We start from the raw sequence: 7234 nt of genomic DNA on the forward strand, positions 1-7234 counted from the left end.
GGTTCCAGTGGCATTTGACCCCCCTCCATATGTGGTAAGATTATTTGCGCGTTTAATGTTTTATGAGTTGTTGTTTATTTTGAATTTCATAATAAATGTTTTTACTGACTTTGACAGGATGATTACGAGGGATATGAGGCGATTGCACAGAGGTTGGAGCGTGTGCTCAACCTTAGGATAGTCACTGCAGGCACAGAGTTATATGACATTATGCAGGACTGCCTGACGATCGCGAGAGGGGGACCCAGTGCTGATGGGACGGTCAGGGCTCGTCAGAGACGCCGCACGGACCATTGATCATTGTATTTATTTTGTTGTGTTGTAGTTGACATGAATATTTGTAATTATTACAGTTTTTGTTTAATATAGTTGGCGTGTTTTGCACAGTTTATTATTTTATAATATAGTTTGTTATTCCGATTGTTTGTGGTCCTTAAGCGAAGTTTACGGTTGTTTTAAATTTATTTTTAAAAAAAGGGAACCTAGAATCATGAGTTTTGTTTGTAAGAATTACATAAAAAATAAAAGTTTTTAAAATGATTAATAATTCATAAGTGAACCCTTTTTCCATGTTCAAGTACCCATGTTTGTAAGAATTACATAAATGAACCCTTTTTCCATGTTTGTAAGAATTACATAAAAAACATAAGTTTTTAGAATCATGAGTTTTGTTTGTAAGAATTACATAAATGAAGGGCGGCCATTTCTCATTTTTGGACGTCAAAGAATCCAAAAAAAATAGTCCCGTTCCCCAGTTCCGTCAACTAACACGTCAAAACAAAGCCTCAAAATCGAAAAAAATAGGAAATGAACCCTTTTTCCATGTTCAAGTACCCATGTTTGGGATTTTTTTGCGTGGGTGTGCCTGTGCCCTGAGACAATGGAGGGCGGCCATTTCTCATGTTTGGACGTCAAAGAATCCAAAAAAAATAGTCTCGTTCCCCAGTTCCGTCAACTAACACGTCAAAACAAAGTCTCAAAATCCAAAAAACTACGAAATGAACCCTTTTAACAATTAAATTTTTGGACCACTGAAACAACGCATTCAACTTTATTATGGGAATTAAACACGCCGTAAACATATAAAGGTTACATCAACAAAAAAACAAAAAATTAAACATGACATTCAGTTGTTTAGCGACGTCCCACTGACCTCGTCTTCAACATATTTAGTAAAGACAGCTAAAATTTCTATTGGTCCATATTTTTTCCAGTAGTTAGATTGTACTAACACCTTCAGCAGTTCTTCGTTGGTGATCAGCTCATTTATTTCATATTTTATAACCGTATCTGAATACTCAAACCGAGCTGGTTGGCGGAAAAACAATCGTCTTACCGTTTGTGATTCGTGAATTCCAAGAGGGGGGATCCCTTTAGGTGCAACTTGCTTGATTAAATTCTTCAGTTCATCGATGGTACATGTTGAAGGAATTTGAAATTTCTTAGGATTTTTTCCTGTGAACGCGCAACCAACAAATTTGTTCTGCGGTGGCATGTTCCATTTGCCGTTGTAATACAGGATCGCGTCATGAATACGAGGCATAGTGCGTTCAAGTAAGTTTATTATTCCATCTGGTGTTCTTCCAACGGTGCATAATAACTCAATCGGACCAACACAAGAAAATTGATCATTACACATTAACATTGTGTTGACATCGTCATCATTTATCAATTTGATACACTCAAAGCGAATTTGGTTACCTGTATCGGTGAATGGCTTCCGGTAGTGAATTTCATCCAAAAATTGTTTGTCGGATAGCTGAAGGGTATTGTGTATTCTGGTTTTTAGGCTTGCAAAATCACACCTATTTGGTACTCGAATGGGCACCGGAGTTGAAGTTTGGAAGTAAACCCCAGTATCATTGTGAATAATCGATCCATTTGGATAAATGAAAGCCAACCTTGAGTTGACAATCGTCTGACTGCTAGTTTCTCCTAGAAATGCCATAGTTTGTGTATCAGTTGGGAGATTATTTGAAAGCAAGATAATGTGTGATTTAGTAGCCTAGTCTGCCATATATATAGATGGTTGTGACCGAGCCTTTGTTTAACTTTGTTTACAAAAAAATAGACACGCGTAAATGTGTAGTCAAGTCAGCCAATGTGTTGTCGCTAATGTGTAGTCAAGTCAACCAATGTGTTGTTGAGCGACTGCTAGTTTCAAAATGTGTACTGAAGTCAACCAATGTGTTGTCACGCTCAAACTGTAACACGCATGCATGTCATTATGTGTTGTCAATTATGACAATGATGTATGCTGTACGCGTAAATGATTTTTGTTGGACCAACAATTTCCTTGCTTAACCAAACGAGTAGTTGATAATATTAATTGGTTAGTGACGGGTTACAACGAATTATATCGCATAATGAATACAAATAAATAAACAATGAATGTTTAGTCTTCATTTAGGTCTACATAGTGTGTTTTGAATGACATCAAGCTTGTGTATTCCTGCATTCTACTAATATATGGAATTGCCCATTGCTTTGCCTGAGAATAACAATTGGTTGACCACAACAGCGCTGGGGGCGGCAACGGACAATGGTCTTTCAAATAAACCTGTTGTACATGAACAAACATTATATCATGCGCTGACCGTGCCAAACGAACAAGCGAAGTCATTGCATAATTGTTACACTAACTATATTCAATGTACCTGAACAAAATGATTTCCAAACACGTGACCGACACATATGATACGGTGGCCAGAAGAGTCAGGTGGTGGTTGACTTCTAAGAGGGAAAAATGTCATGCTTTGTTGTTGGGACAACGATACAAGGATTACGTTATACCGTGAAGCAATCACATATCCCATGTCTGTTATATCCATCCACTTGTCCACACTAACCTGAATGAACCAAACATACACATGTAAGTAATTTAAACATTGTTATTAAAAAAAATTAACCTAAAAACATACCTTTGAAAATCCATCAACAAGTAGGGACAACTTTAATTGTTCAAATCTCTCTGTGCCACCGAAGAGGTTCATGTACTCATGCGACCACCTGCCAAGTTCTTTAAGCAATTCATTACGCACTAACGGCCACGAATCTTCCCCCATACCTAATAAAGCGCCAATGGACCGATATCCACAGTTACCGTCCGCTTTCACATCCACAACGTCACGAATGAAACCTTGAAAGAATGACGCAAATTGATCCAACATCGGGATGATCCTTGTTGGCTGACGCGGTTGAGAACATGATGCACTTCGTTTCACTGGAGAGTTGCTGCTTTGAACAGAATGAAAAGCATCAACATACTCCCAGTAAGACGGATCACGCTTTGTGGATGTTTGACTTCTTTTCATCGGTTTCTTCGGTGCACCTTTAGTGTTCACCTTTGATGGAGGAGGGCACATAGAGTTATGATCAGGGTATGCGATTTCTCGAAGTTTACTCTTCAGATTTACTTTGCCAGCCACATCAAGTTCATCAAACCTTTTAGATATGACCTCTATTTCTTCCTTGATGGTGACTTCCGTCTCACATAACCCTTGGTCTGAAAAGCAAAGTCTCCTCCAAAAAAGATGGACTGACTCCAATGGGATGCTGCTAGCAGTATACCTAGAAAGCTCACATGCACAAGGAAGCCCGTGCGTGCTTCTCATCACACAACCACAAGAAGAGAGATTGTTGCCGAGATAACGTAGACGGTCAATCTCAGAAGCAATCTGATTTAAAGCATCCCTCGAAACCATCCCAAGAAGCCTCTTGTATAAGGTTTTTTTATATACATGGCCAACCACATGCGTACTGGTTTCAAAGGATGCTTTAATTTCGACGTGTTGCAGCGTGATCATGTTGTTCATGGCATCCCAAACACTACATAGGTCTCCAACGCTATTTTGTAGTACTCTTTTGAGAGCCCAATGAGCTGATTCAACCCTACATTTAAAATACACAACAAACATGAAAATATACAACAATTAAATACCATTTAATATTAATCGTTACTAACAAATAAAATCAGTTGTTAATACCTGTTTGTTGTTGTGTTGCCTAGGTGCATGACCTTATTCGTCCATGCTGTAATAAATTTTTCCTTGTGGGGGATAATCCATGTGTCGTTAACATAGTCAACGAACATCGGCCAAGGCGAACAAACAACTTGAAACTTCTGATGTGACTCATGGAACTCGTATTCGGACGGACAATCAACCAAAGTACCCCAGTTATCCATTACATAGTCCCACGCATTTTTTTCCCCGATTAAAGATTTGCACTTCGCCTTCACATTCTTATCGATATGAAACCTGCACAACAAATTAGTAGACTCGGGAAACACAGTTTTCACTGCATTCATCAGTGCTAGGTCTCTGTCAGTGACAATAACAAGAGGGAGGCGATCGTGTCTTAAAAATAGGCCTCGAAATCGTTCCAAAGCCCATACAATATTATTAACACGCTCAGCCTCCAGATATGCAAACCCAGCAGAGAATGTCATCGCCGTTGGTGTCACTCCAACAAAGTCAAGTAGTGGGAGTCTGTACCTGTTTGTTTTGTAGGTACTGTCTATAAAAAACACCAGATGACATGCATTGCATAACTTTACTGCATCTGGGTGACACCAAAACAGATCACGTACCACAACTTCATCCTTCAATCTATGCCAATGAATGTATTGATCACGTTCGAGAAGCTTCATCAGATGCTGCATTTCGGTATCAGCTCCTCTTATTGAAGAACGATATGCACTTCTTGCATTGTAAATTTGCTTTATCGTGGTGTAACTGTCGGCATTGTGTTCCTTCAACGTTAGCAAGATGTTTTTCGGTTTCACCATCGACTTTGTCATATCAGCAATAATTTTCTTTTCTTCCTTAGTCAATCGCCCGGCGTATGGATGTCCAACTAAGGACTTCGCCAATTCATGATTATGAATCCCACAGATCAACTTCACCATCCAACCTTCCCCTCCACGCACTGGTTTCCCACGAAGCCTGAAGGGACAACCACATTTCCTACTCCCGGTGTCTTTTCTAACGAATTCTTTATTTCTACACTTGTACGTACCACTCCTTTCACACCCAATTAACACAAATGAACTTCTTCCTCTGCTACCGGTCTCTGTGTCAGATCTCATAATCACTGCAACAAATCCATTTTCATGGGCAACTGTTCGAGCCCATTGCAAAACATCATCTCGAGTAGTGAATACCTACAACGCAACCCTAACACATTAATTTTCGTACAAACCATCAATTCAACCAATGACTCAAATTATCTATGATTACCTGAGATGTATTAAAAGCATTTGAACAATCGACATGTCGTTCATTCACTCCACATTCTTCTTGATTATCATAATCATAATCCATATCAACTTCTTGTGACATCGCAAAGTCATACCTCCATTGATCTTCGTCCATCTTAAGGACATATGCATCATACACAAGTACATTCAAATTATCATATAACCACATCCAAAAATTTACTACACCTTAAATAACAAACATATTAATAGGACATATGCATCATACACGACTATATTAAAATTATCACTATATTCTAAATTTATAACTACATTATTTACTTAAACTAAACTTATCACTATAATAAACAACTAATAAAACATTTTTGTACCATTATACATTTAAGTTACCTAAATCATTTAATATTATACCATTATACCTAATTAAATCAATAATCCACAACATATATAAACCAGAAATAAAAAAAAATTATAAAACAGAAATATATATACCATTATAAAACAAAAAAAATTATAATCCACAATATATATCATTATACCTAATTAAACCAATAATTCATTATTAACTAACAGAAATATATATAAAACAGAAATTAAAAAAATTATAAAACAGAAATTAATAAATTAGTAATAATTTAACATTCCGGAAGAAGGTCTTCCGGAAGTTAAGAAGCCCAATTCCGGAAGAAGGTCTTCCGGAAATAGTTTCCGGAAGCACTTCTTCCGGAATTGGCCTTCGTAACTTCCGGAAGACCTTCATCCGGAAGTGGTCATTCCGGACCTTCCTCCTTCTGTGCCTAAAATTTCTTCCGGATACATTTTTTACTGTTTTTCTTCTCTAAAAGCTAACCGGAAAACGAAATAAACGCGTACCTCCGACAAAATAGGAACAACAGCCACTAATAAAACTTCAAATACGGAACACGGGACCACCAAATCTTCAAATACTTCACTTCACTGGACCACCAACAGACTGCTGAAGGGACCACCACCGAAACAACAGCAAACGGAAGAAGAAACAAAGCAAACGGAAGAAGAAACAAAGCAAACGGAAGAAGAAAGAAAGAAAGCGCAGTAAAACACAGCCTGAAGACGTTAATTTAAAGAAATTTACACAAGGGCAAAATCGTCATTACGTACGCATTAAAAAAAAAAAAATAACTTCCGGAAGAAGCTTCTTCCGGAAGTAAAAGTGCTGATGGCGGAATACGCCTCTTCCGGGAACGCTCGGGACGCCGGTCATCCGGAAGTTGGCTGTGAGTTTCTCCCGATTAAGGTTATTATTATACTGGAACATTTTTGGCATGTCAAATTATAGTCTGCAACCCACACACATTGGGTCGGATAGACCGTTTTGCCACTTATACATGCAGGTGAGTGGAGGAAGCATAGACTCACACTCACGGGTAAGGTTGCACCAATTTGATGAGCTAAGCTTGCATCAAAATAAAATAACCAAGGGCAGTAATGGCAAACCGTTTTTGGACATTTTACAGACATAATACTTCTCAAACAAGCATTGCACACATGTCAAACACTCATCTATTGTGTAATAATTAAAAAAAAAAAAACTCGTTTTTTGGCTTGGACATCTTTACAATACTATTTGGACACCTATCTAAGACAACTTAGGCATCAGCCGAGTGAGTGGCCTAGTACCCTCACCTTACCCTTGGCTAAATACTTCTCAAACACTAATATCATAAAAAAGTATTAAAAAAATCAGATCCTTTCACATTTTGCCTAATAATTTGAGAAGCTTGCCATAAATATCAATTCTAAATTAGGATCAAAAGGAATCACTCTACATGATGATATTTAACTCTCAAATCTTGTGTGGAACAAAGAAAATTTATTAGACTATAATAACTTAAAGATTAATGATTAAAATATATTTTTCATTCTCTAAATAAATTTATTTTTATAAAATTTTTAAGTTATTTTTTATGGTAAAGTTGAAATGTGTCAAATTATGGCCGGAAGCAAACCCACATGTCTGCTGACCATACACATAAG

The 7234-nt window shown here is 37.5% G+C and overlaps 1 long non-coding RNA gene across 1 annotated transcript; it reads right to left on the bottom strand.

Annotated features, from left to right (window-relative positions):
- Positions 1–2460: 2460 nt before the first annotated feature.
- On the bottom strand, positions 2461–2720 carry LOC121172774 (uncharacterized). The gene is made up of 2 exons (XR_005886395.1): positions 2658–2720; positions 2461–2560 (listed from the first exon to the last, which is right to left on the bottom strand). It is a non-coding gene; the product is annotated as an uncharacterized lncRNA (long non-coding RNA).
- Positions 2721–7234: the final 4514 nt, after the last annotated feature.

The sequence above is a fragment of the Glycine max genome, chromosome 9, assembly GCF_000004515.6.
Source record: "Glycine max cultivar Williams 82 chromosome 9, Glycine_max_v4.0, whole genome shotgun sequence".
Classification (NCBI taxonomy): domain Eukaryota; kingdom Viridiplantae; phylum Streptophyta; class Magnoliopsida; order Fabales; family Fabaceae; genus Glycine; species Glycine max.